Consider the following 17,820-nt stretch of genomic DNA (forward strand, 5'->3'; position numbering starts at 1 on the left):
GCATATGAAAAGTTGCTCAACATCATTATCAGAGAGATGTAAATATAAATCACAGTGAAATATACAACCCCATTTTTAAATGGAAAAGACTGACAATATCAACCCTGGCAAACATGTGAAGCAACCATAAATTGCACGTCACTGGAATATAAATTGTTATGCCACTTTGGAAAAATGTTTCACAGTATACTTAAAGCTTAATATGTGTGTACTCTATGAGCCAGCGATTCCAATCCTTGGGTATAAACCCAACATAAATGGATGTATTTCCACCAAAAGACATATATAAGAATGTTTGTAGGTCAGAGGGTAAAAAGGTTCAGAATAAGTTCTGGGGATCTAATGTACAGCATGGTGACTGTAGTTAATAATACTGTATTATATACTTGAGATTTGATCTTAATCATTCTCATCGTATCCCACCCCATCCCCAAACACACACACACACACACAAAAGGTAATTATGTAAGGTGATGGATATGTTAATTAGCTTGGCTGCTAATTAGCTTCACAAGGTACATGTATATCAAAACAACATGTAGTACACTTTAAATATATACAATTTTTGTTAAGCATACCTCAATAAAGCTGGTAAAAAGGATTGTTTGTAGCAGCTTCATTCATGATAGGCAAAAACCTGATGCAACTCAAACATCCACCAGTGGAATGAGTACATAAACTATTGAATATTTACGTAATGAAATAATATGCAGCAAGAAAAGAATGGAAAAGAATGAACCATGTTATATGCAACAACATGGATGAATTTCATAGACACATTGTTGAGTGAAAGAAGCTAGACACAAAAATGCACATACTATGTAATTCATCCACAACGAGTTCAAACATTGGTGATAGAGGTGAGAAGAGTGGTTACCTTTGTGGGACACTGGATGGGAAGGGGCATGAGGTAGCTGGAGATGTTCTATGTCTTGATCTGGGTGGCAGCTACATGGGGATACACATACGTAGGAATTCATTGTTCTGTACACAAAGCACTTTACCGAATTTGTACCTCAAAAACAAAAAGTTTAAAAGAAAATTAGACCATCTATCCTGATCCCTACAAGCATTCACACTGATATCCTATCTCATTAATATTCCAGGGGACCTCCCTCTCCCCAGTGAAGGCTTGAGGACACTATCCTGGCAGACATTGAGAACTACATTTATTTCAGGCAGGGATGGAAGGGGCTGGGTAGAGAAATACTTTCATCTAGGAAGTAATCTTTCCTCCCACAACCTAATAGAAGATCACTACAAGCTCAATAAACGTTTATTGATAAATAATAACAACTACAACTTGATATAAATGACAGTCACCACACACTTTATATCAGGCACTGCACTAATAGCTTTCCATTTTCTTATTACTTATATAACCCTACAAAGCGGTTCCATTTTTAGTCCCACCGTACAGGTGAGGAAACAGAGACTTATGGAGGGTTGGTTAAGTTACTTGCCCAAGGCCTTACAGATAGTTAGGTGGTGAATGTAGATTCCAACCCAGGTTAATCTGAATTTAGAACCAGGACTCGAAACCATTTGCTATGGAGTGACTGGACGGTGTCCAAGCCCCGCCTGCATGTTGTATAACATACACAACTGAGCTCTGTGACATTCCGAGTCGGGCTGAAGCTGTCACGGTTGCCAGATTTGGCGATGGATTCCTCTCGGCTCTTAGTCCCACTAACTGCACACAGGTGGTAACTAGGCCGGAGAACCAACTGTGCTTGCCCTTTCCCCAATGACCTCCAGCCAATTTGCTTGGGGGAATCAGGAAGGCTCGACCCGCTCAGAAACCAAAAGTTTTTTCCGACTTCAAAACACACGTCGGAGGTAGGCTTGGAGGTTTCACTCCCCACTCCTGGAGAGAGAAGTAAAGCGAAAATCCCCAGGGAAGCAAAAGAAAAACAGGCCTGCGCGGGAGCGGAATAGAGACGGGAAAAACTTGGGCGGGGTGTGGAGGGTGGTGGAGAAGTTATGTGATAGGAATGGCAGAAAAGAGCGTAGTGGAAAGCAGAAAGGAAGGGAGTCCCAGCAGCTCCAAAGTTAAGGGGGTGTCGACGCAGCCCCTCTCTATTGCGCCTGCGTAGTGCTACTCCCTTTGGCACTCCGGCCCCTTCTAGCCGCCGAAGATTTACTCGTCTCTCGGCAACCATTCACCCGAGGAGCCAATCAGAGGGCACCTTTCGCCCTGCCCTTGCCGTCAGTGCCCAGGCGGAAGGATCCCTTGGGCGACGGCTCCGCCCCGCCCCGCCCCTCGCTCCCCCGGGAGGGCAGGCTAAGGGGCGGGGGTTGGGGCGGTCGTGGCGGGAGGGGGCGTGGTCAGGCCGTTTAAGAGCGGAGGGGGCGGCGGCAGGACGGTTCACTCTGTGCCGCTGCCTGGGGGCTGTAGTGACCGCGCCGCTCCTGCTGGGGGCTGCCCACGCCAAGGACCGGCCTCTGTGGTCTCCTCCGCCACCGCCCGGGTGAGTCCACGGCCCCCTCATCTAAAGGTGCGAGGATGCGCGGTCCCAGAGAGCCGCGAGTTCTGCCCTCGGGGTGTGGGGCGGGGGTTGGGAAATCTGCCCCGGCCGAGCGGAGCTCCAGTCTTCTCCAAGACTGGTGGGGGCACGGCGGCCAGAGGGGAGGGGCGGACAGGTGCCCCTGTGCTCCCTTCCCCTCCAGCCCCCGCGACGTCACCCCCGCCCCCTAAACAGCCCGCCCCCGAGGGCCAGGCGAGACGCTCCGAGAGGGAACTACAACTTTCCAGAGACTTCGGCCGGGGCTGGCAAACTTCAGCGAGTTCCTGCTCCGCGCATCGCGCAGGCTGCGCTTTGGCCGGGCGCGGGCCGGGCGGCCGAAGAGTGTGTGATGGGGGCCTTCAGCACTTTCCCCGGGTCCGACGGCGCCCGCCCCACCCCTGCCTTGCTTGCGGTCTCTTGGGCTCGCCCCGGCGCTCCCGCGCGCACGCACTCCTCGGCCGGTCGGCCGGGTGCGAATTCGACGGCGGCGGTTTCGGAAGGCGCAGTTGGAGACGCAGCGGTCAGGGGCTGCATCTGGCCCGGGAGGGGAGGGGTGGTCCCCAGGCTCGGAACCTGGGCCGGGGTTTTAAGGAAAGGGCGGAGATCCCTAACTTTTCCTGCACTCGCACTAGACTGGGGACACCGAGAGCCGCAAAGTGATCCAAGCGAGTGACTCGCGCTGCGCTCCTCTCGGAAACTTCGCAGGAATACTGCGTCCGTGACCTGGTTCCTCCCCTTTGAGGAGTGAAACTTGCTTAACCTGTAGTCTGAAAGCCACGGCCGTTAAGTGGACTCGGCTAGCGGGGCCGCGGGCGGCTTAGAGGCACGGTGCCCGGGAGGTGTCGCAGTCCAGATCGCGGCGGTGGGAGGGAGTCGGAGGAGGGGGACGAACCTGACGAGTACAGGTTGGTAGCCTGTACACCTAAACGCAGAACGCCTGCCGGAGAAAACAAAACGACGCTACCTCGAAGGAAGGGAGGACTTCCGGGGAAATGCCTGGCGAGTTTCTCTGGAGAACGCGAGTTGAGCAGGGCTTACTAGAACCGAATATTAGGGCTGGACCCCGCGGGAAGGATCAGCTCGGTCCCCTTCCGCTCCTCCCCGCCATCCCTTTTTTTTTTGTCCGGAGGAAGACTTCTGCAGGGCTGACTAAATCTTTGTCTTAAGTAGGGACCTGCTGCCTTTTAAGATTTTTTATCTTATGGAGTTATAACATGCAAACCGTGGACTCTTCAAGTGCACTTATTACAGTAAGCGTTTATAAACACTTTGTAATCATTTGTATCGTGACAGTTGGTATTCAGGATATTTGGTAGGTGGGTTGGGAGCCTGAACCTCCCCAGGAAATAAAGTGAAGATTATTAAATCCTCCTGAAGTAGACTTCTGGCTTGGCCCAGCTGCCCTGCAGGGGGGGATGTGAGTGGCCATTGTTGGCTACACTAACTAACCTTTCAACGTGAGTAACTTGGCAGGGAAGCAAGCCAGGCAGCAAGCCAGGCAGCCGTCAGGGTGGTAGGAGTGCTTACCAGGAACTGTGCCTTCTTAAACCCCCAGAGGTGTTACTGAGGGAGTGAGACCCGAACTGGAGACCCTGAGACCCTGCCATCGAAGGGGTTGGGGTGGGGACTAGAGAACGCTGACTTTTCTCTTCCCTTTCAGGGAAGCTCTGAGCTGGACCAGCAGGGGTTCTGCCCTTTGACATTCTTGTTTGCGAAGATGGAGAGCTTAGTATCTCTGGAGTCAAGCTTTTACTTGAGATAACTGAAACCTTGTGTCTTAGGGTATACCCACATCTTTAGAGTCCATTTATTCTCAATAAAGAGTTTTTAGAAAGCAGATTTTGGTATATTATATGTAATTTTTCAGGTAGCTGTGGGTAAATTTAACCTCCAAGTTAAAAAAAACTTTTTTCTCTGCCAGAAGGCCTCTAAATTGTTACCCCAAACAAAGGTCCCTAATTTGATAAGTTAGTGTGTGTCCATAGAGCGAACAGCAGCACTTTTTATGTTGAATTTCTTCCACAACACCCACCTTGTATCCAGAGATTAAGTTGGGGTAACTGAAGGAAAGGACTGGCGTTTGGCCTGTTTGTCAGAATGACCGTGATTTGGTTGAGCACCTATGGCTCTGCCTACTAATGTGCTCAGCTCGCCTGTGCGTACAAGTAGCCACCGAAGTCACATCCTGAGCTGCAGAAGCTCCCCTGCCCCTCCTCTCAGTGCCGCACTGAGCCTGCGCCCCCCGGTGTTCAAGGCCAGGCCAGATTGTGCACGTCATGCACTGCCCATCAGAACAGAGAAGTCCTCACACTTCTGAGAGTCCAAGGAACTGCCCGGCAGTAAAGATAACTTAGAGTGGACTGCAGCGTCCTTGTTCTCCCAGTGCCAGAAACTGGGCACATTCGATACAAAATTAGAAAATGCCATTATTTTTTCAACTGCTTAACTAAGTAGTACGCTGTCTTCATTTTCATCTTTGATATGTTGTGTGCATGGTGTCAGTCACTAAAGAATGACAAGCCAAGAGCAGCGAACGGACGTGGTAAACCCTTTTTGTGTTGCCGAGAAAACATCTTATGGATGCCCGGGACTAGTTTCATGAGTTAAGTTAAATTTGTGATGTTGTGTTTGGGTTTCTCGGTCTCACACGGGGCTCTGGGGTGTATCTGTTGTTGTTGTTATTGGGGAGGGGGGATGGGGAGGGGTTTAAGGGGAAGCAATGCAGAGTCTGAGGTGTTACTTGGGATAAAACATTACTCTGGTTAGATAAGGTCCATTGCTTTTATGTGTTGTCACTGAGGTAAACAAGGCGATATAGAAAAATGCTTTCTGCCATCTTGGTGTTTTGACTGTAACATGTTAAATAAATGGGCATAAGCAGTATTGTGATGAAGCAGACACCTCTGTGTTTAAAGAAATGTTCATGTGTTTAAAGCCACTTGGGTACAGCAGTAGTGCTGATCTCTTGTGATGCTTCTGGAACTTCTGGTTTCAAACGTTTTTATCCTTTCACTACATGCATTAATAAGGAAGCTTATATTTGGAATTTAAATGGTTTAGAGGAAGCATCTTTGTGTAGCCCAACTGTGTAAGGAAGCCTTATGAATTGTTTAGAATTAATAGATTTTGTACAGCTGGGCCCTGTAGCCTGTTCTAGAACTGTTTGCAGAACCTCTTGGAACAATAGGGAAAAACTAATGTGAAGAAATAATTGCTGATGTTAAGCAACTCTCTGTGTAGGATGTTTTTTAGTCTCGGAGCCTTTGGGAGTCTTGGTCACCCAGCTGTGTAAAGTGTTTATTTCTTGGATAACAGTGACTGAGTCCGTAAGTGGTTAAGTGCTTCCTAGGTAGTAGTTTGTGCCAGGTGCCAAGCAGGCCAAGGGGATGGTATGTGAAAAGGCCTGTGGAAATGCTCTGGATGCAAGAGGAGCTGGGTCCACCTCAGAATGTCCTTGAGGCACTTGGGTTTTGCCGGTTTGTTGCAGCCACTGGCATGTGAGCCCCAGGAAGGCAGGGGTCTGTGCTCATTGCTGAATGCCCAGTGCAGGACCTGGCACTCAGAAGGTGTGCCTGTTAACTGGATCCAGCGCTCTGCTGGCATCCGAGTGCCATTCCTCTCAGAGAGGGAAGCACACTTCAGGAGATGGCGTCCTGATGGGCCAAGGTGCTGGCACACGTTTTTGGATCACAAGCTCCGGGCCCAGAATGCTGAGTGGCTTCGGGGCCTTTTTAAAAACGGAGGCCTCTGGTGTAGGTTTGGAGCGAGGAGCAGTGACGACTAATTGGCCGACAGCTGAAACCCCTCAGGCTGAGCTCCAGACCCGCCCCCTTCGAGCCCTCCCCCTGCCCATCCACCCCAGCACAGCCTCGCAACGCGCACTCAGCCTCTCTCAGCATTCACTTGGGTGCTCGTTCTGCTGAGTCTTTCTCTTTTGAACTTTTTGTTTCCCGCTGCCATCGCTGACCTGGTTTAGGGCTGCAGACAGCAGCTCCATGAGAGCTCTAGCCCAGCGCCTCTCCCTGCCTCTGGCCAGCTCTCCGTCCCGTCCTGGCACCTCCGACAAACACCTTAAGAACTCACGGGAACTGCTCCTCCCTCTAGAAGATGCGCTCCTTTGAGGACCTGTACCTTTCTGACCTTCTGTTCCTTCCCGACCTCCCTTCCTAATTGACCTACCTTGCCTCATGGAATACACACTCAAATATTTGAGCAAGTTAATGCTCCTTCCTCACCAAACTTTATTTTAATCCAGCTTTGGACCCTCTCAGAGGCGTCTGATCTTACCCGATCTGGGGATCCCCTTAGCCCACACCTCTTCTCATCAGTACTTCTTTACAGTTCTACCTTGTACCTTATTTTCTAGTGTTTTTCAAACCTTATCTTAAATTGGATGAGTGCGAAAAGTTCCATATCTGTCTCTCGATTTGCTCCCTGTAAACACATTTTGAGAAGAAAATTATCCGTGAATCTTGAACTGCTCCCACCCTCTCGTGTTGTCATAAGCTCCTCTCACCTTGCATAGCCCTTACTAGGGTGGGAGAAGGGGTAATCCTCACCTCGCCTGGCTGGCTACCCCTTATCCTTCAGACACACCCTGTTTATCCCTGACCTGCGACGGCTGAGGAGGTGGGCATCAGGACCACCGCAGCCGGCTGACTCTGTGTGGGCTTGGCCAGTCCTGGGAAGGTTGCTGACCCACATGCAGGGATGAAGTGGGCGCGAACTGGGCACCTGCCGTGTGTCCAGGTGCCGGCCCTGGGGGTGTTGGGTGGGGCACTGGCGCTGCTGCTATCTCCCTTGCCCAGACCCTTTGTTGTCGTCATCCTTACCCCCTCCCTGCTTCTGAGGCTGCTTTAGTTGTGAGGACACCTGGGTTCTGGTCCTGGAAGCGCCGCTGCCTCTTTAGGTTCTACCTGTTCAGTTTCTTCACTGTAAGAAGGACAGTGGAAATATGAGTCACAATTGAGTTTCTAGTAGTCACATTAAAAAGTAAAAATAAGCAGGTGAACGTAATTCTGTTTAACCCATCATGTCAAATACTATCTTTTCAATTTGTAATCAATATAAAAATATTAATGAGTTATTTTACTTTTTTCCCCCTCGTACGGAATGCTCAAAATCCAGTGTGTATTTTACGTTCACAGCACATCTCAATTTGGACTTGTCCCATTTCAAGCGCCCAACAGCTTGTGGATACACTATTGGGTGGCACAGATCTAGACCATATGCAAAAATGTTTCACTGTCAAATCCTGATTCTCCTCGTGTGGGAGGCAAGAGTTAATGACACGAGGTTTTGGAGGAAGAGTGTGAGCTAGGATCTATAGGATCTAAGCTCTGCAGGGGCAGAGATCTTGGTCTCTTGCTTCCCGATAGACCGTAAGCTCCTAGAACAGTGCTTGGAATGTTGTAGGTACTCAGATATCTGAAAGAACGAAAGGAAGCTCAGTCGTTGTGGCCCCCTTGCTGATAATCATTCACTGTGTGAGTCAGACCTGACACTGAAACACAGGATGTTTGAGTCCTAGTCCAGTGCTTGTTCTCTTGTTTGTCTATAATTTCTTAGAAAATAATCATAAGGTAGTAATAGAATTTCGAAGAACTGAAGATAAAATCTTCTGAGATTGGCAGAGGACCAGGACTCTAACAATTTGTCGACAATTAAAATTTGAAAATGGTAGAGAAAATAACTTTCATGTAAAAGGTGTCCACAAGATGCCTGATAACAGCAGCACGTGACTTGGTAAATGCTAATTTGATGACAAGCATCCCAGTGAGCCACATGCATGGCTTGTTCGGTTCACGCAGGTGAAGACACCAAAGACAAGGTGGTTTGGCCTCCTCATGTGCAGTTGGTGCAGAAATAGCTACCACTCCATGGCCTTGCTCCTTCACTTTAATCCTACCCTTCTACTCCTTCCCCCCACCCCTGCCCTCCTACCCCGATTTCTGTTCTTAGCAGTATTTATGATGATGTCAGAAGGACCACTGAGCCTGGTGATGTTCACTTGGGCTGCCACCATGCTCAGTACCTGGAGGTCAGGTACCTGCTATGCGAAAGTTAACTCTGCAGGGAAGGATCTATGCAAAACTAAAACTGGGGTGGAACTGTATGTGTAATTAGCATCCTCACTGAAATGGAGGCAGCTCATGCTTAGGTATCTGTAAAGGGGGGTATATGTTCAAAGTAGGAGAAATGCTACATTTGAGCAACTGAGAGTGCTTGTCTCTTTCCTGATAAGGCCCACGGGATGCTGCTGGTGATGAGGTGGGGCTTTTAGCTGACTGAGGTCCTCATTTTGGACGACTAACAACAGTTCAAAGCTCTGAACTAGAAAGTTAGATGGTAAATTAGTTTGTGGACACAGCCCTTGATAAAAACCTGGAGGCTGTCAGCCCTTAAACCCTATGGATTGTATGTAAACTTGCTCATCTTTACAGTAAAGTCTCCTGGGAATTGTCCTATTTTTCTCAGCCTAGTCAGTCTCTAAAACTGTAGGGCCAGCTCTGGGGATCTCTTTAAATGAGTTCAGGCTAGTGACAGCTCTGCTTTAGAAACAGGCATTTGGTAGGAGGGAGGGAGGTACCCAGGAGCAACAAGGATTATTTCCAGTTCAAGTTGAGTATGTAGCACTTACTCATGCTGACACCTTGGAAAAATCAAGGCTTCTATGCCTCTCTCCCATCCAGAGATATCTGTGTTCTGACCTTGTTAATACTTACATTTGCAACGATTCAGGGTATTCCTTTAAGGACTTGAACTTCTGTGGTGTCCCTGTTACAACATCCGGGACAGTGTTTTTATTCTGTCTCATGCTGTTTTGCTGCCACAGCATGAGTTCTCCCAGCGTTATCTCGCCAACCACACTTACTTAAGTGCCCTATTTTGAAAGACAGGAAAGAGCTTTCTGTTTGGAGTCGTCTCAGGGAGGGTGTCTGTGGACGGGGCCCAGGCATTGATAACCGTGAAGACTGTATGTTGGCATCAGTGGGGAGGGAGCGCTTGTGAGGGCCCTCCCACTGGGAAAGCCTGGGCAGAGCGACGGGGCACTGGCCTCTCTTCCCGCTTCTGCTTCCGTCTGGGACACTCTTTGCCTTTGGCTCAGGCAGCATCCCTTTTGCCGTGGGGATTCAACCAAATTTTTACACTCTAGTACACATCAGCGCTGAATGGCTAGGAGGATGCTGATAACCCTGAGAAAATAGGTTGAGGCCTCTGGCTGAATGTGCTGGAGCTGAGTGAGAAAAGACCACCTGCGGGGTTTGTTGTGTCCCTGACCGAGAGCAGTTTTCCCCAGGCGCAGCTTTGTGGCATGGGGCACTTATATCTTTGGACTGAGGTAGAGTGTGTTTGTGGGTGTTTGAGTGAGCAGCTGTAAGCATAACTTCTTGTAAAAAGTTAACAAAGAATAAATTTTCTTGTCCTTTTAATAAGCAAGGCACTATTTTATCTGGCTCTGTTGCTTTGGGCTGTCTACTAATCGAAATTCTTATTCAGGTACATGAACCACAGGTGTGCTTCTCAGTTATCTGTGACTTCGTAGTATGTTTGGGGGCAGCGGGGAGAGTCTCCAGAATGTGGCCTCCTCCCAGCTGGTGGGCCGGGGGCCCTGCCGAGGGGCTGGCAGCTGGCAGACAAAAGGCTTCCTCAGGCTTCCCTCTGGTCCTAGACGACTTTGACCTTCACCTCCCTAGGAATTCAAGGAGTAAGGGAGGATTTCTCTGCAGAAGGCTGAATCCCTGTTGACCCTGGTTTTTCTCCCTTTTGCCCTCTTATCTGCTGCAGCATATATCAAGTCCATGGTCATTCCAAGTCCTTGGCTCTCTCTCGAGGGTGAAAGGATCTCAGGGGTCAGACTACACACAGGTGGGAAAAGGGGCAGGTGTCCAGTCTTAGGTTCAACGTGCAGGCCTTCGTCAGTCTGTTCCAGGCTGTTTCTGTTTCAAGTCTGTTCCAGCTTTCCTTCCTGTGCCAGCCCTTGGGGTCCTGATCACTTCTTGCCAATCTACCTACCTTCTCTCTGCAGCTCCAGTTGGGTTATTTGTTCTTGGATCTGATAAAGTTACCGTCTTGTCTGCAGGGAGTGTCTTGTTCTGTTGCTTCACCCGCAGATTCACAATCCTGATCTTCCAGCCACCAGAGTGACTCCCAGCAGCTGTTCCTTTATTCTGTGAGCAGGGCATGTACCTTAGTTGCAGATCCAGACCAGGATCAGCCCATTCCTAAAAGCTCTCTCCTGTGCTATTATTTTTTCCTCTTAATGCTTGCCCAGTAAGCTGACTATCCCAGCTCCTTCCACTCCTGGCTTCTCTCTCCCTTCAGGACTTGCTTTCTCTGAAATCACCACTGCCTCCCAACCTGACTGGTATCCTGGAGCTTCCTCAGAAATGAGGATCCTAGGCCTTCATCTTTCAGCCACTGTTCCTTTACAACAAACATTTGCATGACTACACTTAATTATGTTCATTCTAGTGGCTCCCATCAGGCTGGATACACCCCCAAATCCATGATGGTTTTGAGGGAGAGAGTTTCTGTAGTGACAGTTGTTAGTTACTTTCATTCTAAATGCTTCTGCCTTGCTTTCGGCACTTGCCATCTGGCCTTACTCCACGCAGGGGGCCTTAACGCTTCTAGCCAACTTCTTTCCCACCCTCTGATAACAAAGCTTCATACCTTTCTTCTCTTTTTCCTTCTTATTGCTATCTCCTTCCTACAACTACCTGAACAACCAGCTTACCTTCAAAGCCCTGCCCTCACCCCAACACGGGTACCAAAGCTGCCTGCCACCTAGGAAGCCTCCTAAGTCCCATTTCTGCCACTTCCCAGCAGTGCGTCCTTGGACAGTTAACAATGTGTGTATCCTCTTTGCTCTCCGGTTTCCCCACCTGTGAAAGTAGGGAAATAGTATCTCCCTTACAGGATTGTTGTAGGAATCGGATGGATTGATCCAGATGAACTTACAGCACTGTTTCGCTGCCTGTTTGGGACACTGTCAAATAGTTTGGTGGCTCATAGGGCACCTGGCCAAACATCTAGTCACATTTGGTGTCCCCTGGCTGTGGCCGTCTCTACAGGAAGAGCCTGCACTCAAGCAGGCAGTAAAGGCTGGTTGACTGAAGCTTTGCTGTCTTCAGCGTGTACAGTGGGGATGAGGGCCGATGGGAAGATAAGGCGTCGCAGTTGTATAGTTGGCAGAAGGTAGCTCCTTTTTTTGGATGAGACCAGTACAGTTTCTGTTTCAGAAAAGATCACTTTGGTAGCAGTAAGCTCTGGTCATCCCAGTGTACGTGTGGGTTTGTAGCTTAAGAGCTTATTGCCTTCTCCCCACCTGCCGCCCACCAGTGGCAGAACTTGACCTTGGTGGAAGTTGTTTCCAGTTCCAAGAGTCAGAACGTTAGGTCCAGAGCTGAGGATCTGGGGTCAGTTTGCTTAATCTTTCCTGATCCTTATTCTTTGTGTAAAAGGGACAGTTGTCGCTTCCTCAGAGTGCTTGTGGGGATGAATGGGAGTGGACGTGAAGTGGCTTGTACTGGGTACTCTTCTGCCTGCGTGCCCACACACGTCTGCACCTTCATCTTATAGGAGAAAAAGAAATAGGCCCAGAGCTGTGGTTTCCATTCCGTCAGCTGGAAGAAGCAAGAGGTGGGATGGGATGCTCTGACGAGTGTTGCCGTCTACTTTCACTTCTGCTTAAATCCTCTAAGCTTTTATAGGCGAGGAAGTGCCTTCTAGAGGCTTCAAGTGCCCTCAGTTGTGCACGGAGGAGAAGAGTTTGTGTGGCAGGATCGCAGCCACGGGCACATGGGTCCCCCCGCGCCAGGAGCCGGGGGCGGCAGGCGTGTTTGTGCCCCAGGCACACCTCCCTTGGAGTCTGTCACCAGTCAGTCCACCGCGCATGGCCGGGTCTCTGACCCTGAGCTGGAAAAGGTCACTAGGAAGATCCAGGCCGTTGGGGTAACATCCGCTTAACAGCACATTGTCGTCAAAGGAATGCTGTAACGTGTTTGAGTTTCTTTTGTGTTCTTAAGCCCACAGCAGGGTCAGGGGAAGTGGGTGCCGTTCAGTTGTCTGTGGGCTAGATGGGCTGCCAGAGCTGAGAGCGCCTCTTTCACGCTGCAGCATTTCCATGAAACCTTCTGGAGCTTCCCTGTCAGATGTCACAGGCCTAGGCTTAAATATATACCGTCTTTAACTTCACGGGTGTACCATCTCCACACATGCCAAGGAGACTCTGGGCATGTCTACAACTAAGGCCAGGCACAAATGAATCAGTGTTGATTTGACCCAAGCCCTCGACCATAAGGCCTAGACGTATTACAAGTGCTCGAAGCATTCATCTCCAACCTGTCCATCTGCCTGTCCTCTTGCCTACCCGGAGTCCCCTCGTGCTCTCGTAGCCTCTGTCACTCTTGTTTCTGGGATAAGGCAGGGAGCAGCAGTAGAAATAACTTTTTTTTTTTTTTTTTCTCTTTTCAATGAGGGCTCAAACTGGTTTTCAGATCAACCTGCCTTGAGTGTGCCAGGCAGTGGGAAACAAAGGAAAGTTAGTGTGCTCAGGGAGCTTGGTTTACTCCTGGGGCTTAGTTCGTCGTTTCCTCTCACCTTTTGCTGCCATCTCTACAAACTTGTTTTCCACTCATGTGTGTATTTTATCCTTCTGCTGCAGCCAGATGCTAAAAGAAAAGGGAATTCAAGGGAACCTAAGATAGTCATTCATCACAAGTCAAACTTTTTAGAAGATTAAGTAGCTTAAACTGAGCAGGCAGCTGGTCATCCTCATTTGTAAAAAGGTGCCTGAATTTTCAAATCAGTGAGAAATCGTGGTTCCCACCTTTCCCAGTTTCTAGTGCAAAATACAGTGCATCTGCTTCTCAGACAAGTAAAGGGAAATCAAACACTTTAGTTTGAATTTACCAGGCTGCAAGTTAATTTTTTTTCTAGTTACTATTTCGTTAATTCTGCTAATTAGAATTTGCCTTTAACCAGAGCCTTTCATGAATTGAGACTGTGTGTTTCAAGTGATTCTTTTATACGGGGATTATATCAGTGTTGATCTCAAGTGGTTAATTAAAACTAAAACCGTTACACGAAGCTCTGGTGTGTTATCTAAGCACTAAGGGCCTATGACTTGGATTTATTCTGGTAATACGTTTGTCTAAGTAACCTGTAAATGTACTTTTGATATTTGAAATTGTTGGGATGGGTGAGGGAAAACAAAGGATTCTTTTCTAATAGGCATCGATAACTTATTTTGGGCTCTTCTAATAAGCTAAACAACAAATATAACTCAGCCTAAATTTGAGCCTTCAACAGCTTCGAGAGCTGCTCCAGATCTAAGTCACAGTCAATTGGGAGAATTAAAAACTATACCATGGACTTGGCACATGTTCTGCACTGTGCTTTTATATAGACTACTTTTTTCTAAGAGTTAACTCCATTATTCATATATGTGTCAGAAGTTGTTGACATGGAAGATGCCAACTATAGGCATCTTAGGTTCCTGAAAAAGTGTTTACTGCATTTATTAAGGTTCTTGCAACTGTAGCCAGTAACCAACAGCACCATGAGGGTAGCTGTAATACGTCTGAAATGAGAAATAGTAATTCTTGTAAAAGTACAGAAAACATTTTTGGATACTAAACATAGAATGACACTAGATGAGATGACTTATCCATTGTTTTGAAAGTTTTGGGGTATTTTTGGATAAACAACGGACATCATCTTTTAAACACCGCAGAAGTAGAAAATTGACTAAAAGCCCTTCCAGATAAACACTGTCCCTCCTCCTCTGCCTGCCCCTCTAGAGATCGGTTTTTAGGTTTGGAGGGGAAGCTTCTAAGTGTATTCGGTCTTGGCACGTGGATACAGGGATGGTGGGGAGGGCTAGGAGGAAAGGAATTGAAGGAATTAAACAAGGTAGCAGATTAGAAGGCTCAAAGGGGAGAGATTTTGGAATATGGCTCATAAGAGTTTAACTTTTTTCAACTAATACATAATGTAGGTTCCAAATTCAAAAGAGATAAAATAAGTTTTCTTTGTACCCTGTACCCCAGCCTAGAAGTGGTATTTGGTGTAAGCTGAACTACTTGTATATCCTTCCAGAGATTTTTGATTGTGTAAGCATAGACTTGTGCTTTTACACACACAGTTTCACACTTGCTTTTTTAAAATCAATCCTGATAAGCATTTCATATTCATACAGATAGAGCAGCCACCATGCTTTTGGACAACTGCAGGCATTTGTATCCTGTTGTATACACGCATCAAGTCATTTAACTTTCTTTACCGATGACTATTTGTAGCTTTTTTTTTTTTCCTGGTACGCGGGCCTCTCACTGTTGTGGCCTCTCCCGTTGCGGAGCACAGGCTCCGGACGCGCAGGCTCAGCGGCCATGGCTCACGAGCCCAGCCGCTCCGCGGCACGTGGGATCTTCCCGGACCGGAGCACGAACCCGTGTCCCCTGCATCGGCAGGCGGACTCTCAACCACTGCGCCACCAGGGAAGCCCCTATTTGTAGCTTTATAAATAATTCTTCAGCGAGTATCCTTGCGCATACTTGCATGTATACTCACAGGATAAAATCCAAAGTGGACTTCCTAGAAGTAGAATTGCTATGCCAAAGAGGGTGTCCACTTAAACTGAGGGTCCCATGTTGTTCTTCAGAGAGAACCCACGGGCAGTGTACCAGAAGTGTCTGCGTCTTGGTCTTTGCCAATCTGATAGGTAAAAATGATACACGGAAGTCTAAATTTGCCCATCCCTTAAGGTAAGTTTGAATACGTTAAGTGTCTGAGCCACTGTTCACGTCCTTTGCCCCTTCTTTTATGTTGGGGTTCTAGTATTTCTGATGTGTAGGAGCTCCTTATTCATTAAGGAAATGACTGCTTTGTCTAATGTTACAAGTATTTTCCTGGTTTTGTCTTCTCACGTCTTTATGGTGTTTTCACCATGTAGATGTTTTAATTTTTATATAGGCAAATGTATCAATTTTTTTGTGACTTCTATGTGATTTAGAAAGGAATATCTATTCTATGTAAATTTACATAAATTTCATGTTTTTCTGGTATTGTTAGGGTTTCATCCTTTTACACTTAAGTCTTTGATTCATCCGTCTAGATCTTAGATTGGCACAAGCTAAGGAGCCATCCTTGCTTATTTTTAAAATCTAGATAACTATCCAGATGTCTCAAAATTTTCCCTTTACTATTTTGAATGCCTCCTTTTTATACACTAAATCCCCTTATGTACTAGATTTTCATTCTAGATTAAAAACATTCGGTTTCATCTCTTTGTCTGCCTTTTTCTGCCAATATCATTGCTGTTATCAGTTACTGTAGCTTCATAATATCCCTTACCAAGCTGGTAGACATCATTTCAATTTTTAATAACTTTTCTGGCTATTCCTGCCCCTCTTCCCATTAGAACCTTACAAATTTTCAGTCTAAAATAGATTCTAACTTTGAATCTACTACAATTTCAGAGATTTTTAAATATGTGAACATTTTCGTGCATATGTACTACACCTCCCACCCTCCACCCCCACCCCAAGAATGAGTGATTGCTTTCCTCAGATTCTCTCTGGTCTTAGATGTCCCGCTTCCAATGTTAAGAGCCACTGTTCTAGAGGTGGGAGTAGTCCTGACTTTAGATGACTCCTTTTTTTAACAAGTCCTTAAAAAAAGGCACGAGTCAAAAGTGATTCCTACAACTATCCTCCTCTACAACATTATCGAGTTTCTTCCTGGAGATTTTCTTAAAATTAATTGTTCCTTCTTTTCCAAGTACTGATTGGATTGCAGCTCCTCTGTGGCTGCGACTTCTTATGCCCATATCAGAAACCTGAGCCCTGGAAGCACACTAACAGCTGATACACAGGGTAAAGCAAGTTGTATTTTTATAGGTAAATCAACACACCTGGCAGAAATCTATGTCACTAAATCATAGTTTAGCAGTGTTTCAGAACAAAGCTGGAGCCATACCTTTCTGTAATCATTTGAACTTAATCGTGTAGTGCCCTACACAGTTGGCACGAGTGTAATGTGTGCTACGCTCATCATCAAAGGGGCCACAAAGAACCAAGCGCATATAGAGCACATTAAAAAGAGATCTCTACTGTCCCAAATCTGACTTGAAACCAAAGGACAGCCACAGTAAGCATCAAGTATTTCATCACAAATTTTGCATGGTATCCTTAACTTAGAAGTGCTTTGGTAGGATAATCTAGATAGCCTTGGGCTTTCTAACGCTGTCCAAACAGGTTTGAAGGAAAACGTTTACCTTCCTTTTGGCAAGTATTCTTCAGTAGCAAGCAGAAGAGTGCCCATCCCCCACTGGCCTTCCTGGAGCCTGCTTTAATCACGTGATCTACTTTCCCATGGCCAACTAAGCAAATTCAGTCCCTTAACCTACATACTAAAGGGAGCCGGTGATCTGGCCTGAGAAGAGGCGCATGATGGCCGGACTGGACAGCTTGTCAGGTCTCGGCTGTCTTCTGCCCCTCAGCCCCAGCTGAGAGCTCCTGTTGCCTTTCTGTCAGCTGTGTCCCCGCCCCATAAATGAGCTCCTCTGTGGCCTCCTGTTCGCCCCAATCAACTGACACTTCTGCCTTCATCTTACGTTTTCTTTGGCCGACACACTCTGCCTCATACTGAGACATTGTGTTCTCACCCTCCTCCTTGATGGCCAGCTCCTGGAAAGCTCGTCTTGGTGTGTCCAGTGGTGCCCCCAACATGGATCGACAACCCTCCCATTGATCTGAGCTCTATAGGTAAGGCGAGGGTCCCTGGCACCAGTGCAAGACTAAAAACCCAAGTTGGAACCCCAGGACTATGCATGCTGGACGTGCTTTCAAAGGCAGCTGCTTCCAAACAGTGAAGCTGCAGGTCATTGGGATGGATTCTGTGTGTCCAGCAAGTCAGGAAAGTGAAGGGGGTGGCCAAACTTTCTGTTTGCAGCGAAGTCTGAGGGCAGCGCCTCAGCCTTTTACATCCATCTAGCTAGTGTGTGACCCATGTGGATCCAAAGCACCTGGACTTTCTAATGTATCCGTTTTTGTTATTACATATTAGCATTTCCAGGGCATCTGTTGTTTCATTTTCTGAACAGTATAACTTAGTTGAAAATTACTTTGGTAACCTTGTGGTTCTAGCCGGTGATGTGGGAGAAACATGTTTTTCTCCTAGTACCGAGTGCTAACTTTGTTCTCCTTGGGTAGACTGAAGGGATTCTTTTTCAAAATACAGTTGAAAAATCACACTGCCCTGAGGAGGTTTTCCACATCCTGTGTGGGGCCTCCTTGCTGGGCAGAGC

At 47.3% G+C, this 17,820-nt stretch overlaps 1 protein-coding gene across 1 annotated transcript in view; it reads left to right on the plus strand.

Moving 5' to 3' along the window:
* The first annotated feature begins 2,368 nt into the window (after positions 1-2,368).
* TENT5C (terminal nucleotidyltransferase 5C) overlaps positions 2,369-17,820 on the plus strand; it is an 18,541-nt gene continuing 3,089 nt past the window's right edge. The window contains exon 1 of the mRNA XM_007461626.1: positions 2,369-2,471. The gene's annotated coding sequence lies outside the window, so the exon portion shown is untranslated. The remainder of the gene's footprint in view (positions 2,472-17,820) is intronic.

This window comes from Lipotes vexillifer, unplaced genomic scaffold, assembly GCF_000442215.2.
Source record: "Lipotes vexillifer unplaced genomic scaffold, Lipotes_vexillifer_v1.1 scaffold858, whole genome shotgun sequence".
Classification (NCBI taxonomy): domain Eukaryota; kingdom Metazoa; phylum Chordata; class Mammalia; order Artiodactyla; family Lipotidae; genus Lipotes; species Lipotes vexillifer.